Source organism: Theropithecus gelada, chromosome 6 (genome assembly GCF_003255815.1).
Source record: "Theropithecus gelada isolate Dixy chromosome 6, Tgel_1.0, whole genome shotgun sequence".
In the NCBI taxonomy this organism is placed as follows: Eukaryota; Metazoa; Chordata; class Mammalia; order Primates; family Cercopithecidae; genus Theropithecus; species Theropithecus gelada.
In genome coordinates this window covers 161,106,115-161,107,936 of record NC_037673.1, presented here as the reverse complement: position 1 = coordinate 161,107,936, position 1,822 = coordinate 161,106,115, and positions in this window count along the sequence as shown.

Below are 1,822 nucleotides of genomic sequence, written 5' to 3'. Positions count from 1 at the left end.
GCACATCACATTGATTGCATCACCAAAGTTCCAGTTTCTCAGAGTCAAAAGAAAATACCAAAGTGTCGGGGGGCGGAGCAAGATGGCCGAATAGGAGCAGCTCCAGTCTCCAACTCCCAGCGCCAGCGACACAGAAGACCGGTGATTTCGGCATTTTCAATTGAGGTACTGGGTTCATCTCAGTGGGGAGTGCCGGACGATCGGTACTGGTCAGCTGCTGCAGCCCGACCAGTGAGAGCTGAAGCAGGGCGAGGCATTGCCTCACCTGGGAAGCGCAAGGGGGAAGGGAATCCCTTTTCCTAGCCAGGGGAACTGAGACACACAACACCTGGAGAATCAGGTAACTCCCACCCCAATACTGCGCTTTGAGCAAACAGGCACACCAGGAGATCATACCCCACACCTGGCCGGGAGGGTCCCACACCCACGGAGCCTCCCTCATTGCTATCACAGCAGTCTGTGATCTACCGGCAAGGCAGCAGCGAGGCTGGGGGAGGGGCGCCCGCCATTGCTGAGGCTTAAGTAGGTAAACAAAGCTGCTGGGAAGCTCGAACTGGGTGGAGCTCACAGCAGCTCAAGGAAACCTGCCTGTCTCTGTAGACTCTACCTCTGGGGGCAGGGCACAGTAAACAATAACAAAGCAGCAGACACCTCTGCAGACGCAAACGACTCTGTCTGACAGCTTTGAAGAGAGTAGTGGATCTCCCAACACAGAGGTTGAGATCTGAGAAGGGACAGACTCCCTGCTCAAGCGGGTCCCTGACCCCTGAGTAGCCTAACTGGGAGACATCCCCCACTAGGGGCAGTCTGACACCCCACACCTCACAGGGTGGAGTACACCCCTGAGAGGAAGCTTCCAAAGCAAGAATCAGACAGGTACACTCGCTGTTCAGAAATATTCTATCTTCTGCAGCCTCTGCTGCTGATACCCAGGCAAACAGGGTCTGGAGTGGACTTCAAGCAATCTCCAACAGACCTACAGCTGAGGGTCCTGACTGTTAGAAGGAAAACTATCAAACAGGAAGGACACCTACACCAAAACCCCATCAGTACATCACCATCATCAAAGACCAGAGGCAGATAAAACCACAAAGATGGGGAAAAAGCAGGGCAGAAAAGCTGGAAATTCAAAAAATAAGAGCGCATCTCCCCCGGCAAAGGAGCGCAGCTCATCGCCAGCAACGGATCAAAGCTGGACGGAGAATGACTTTGACGAGATGAGAGAAGAAGGCTTCAGTCCATCAAATTTCTCAGAGCTAAAGGAGGAATTACGTACCCAGCGCAAAGAAACTAAAAATCTTGAAAAAAAAGTGGAAGAATTGATGGCTAGAGTAATTAATGCAGAGAAGGTCCTAAACGAAATGAAAGAGATGAAAACCATGACACGAGAAATACGTGACAAATGCACAAGCTTCAGTAACTGACTCGATCAACTGGGAGAAAGAGTATCAGCGATTGAGGATCAAATGAATGAAATGAAGCGAGAAGAGAAACCAAAAGAAAAAAGAAGAAAAAGAAATGAACAAAGCCTGCAAGAAGTATGGGATTATGTAAAAAGACCAAATCTACGTCTGATTGGGGTGCCTGAAAGTGAGGGGGAAAATGGAACCAAGTTGGAAAACAGTCTTCAGGATATCATCCAGGAGAACTTCCCCAACCTAGTAGGGCAGGCCAACATTCAAATCCAGGAAATACAGAGAACGCCACAAAGATACTCCTCGAGAAGAGCAACTCCAAGACACATAATTGCCAGATTCACCAAAGTTGAAATGAAGGAAAAAATCTTAAGGGCAGCCAGAGAGAAAGGTCGGGTTACCCACAA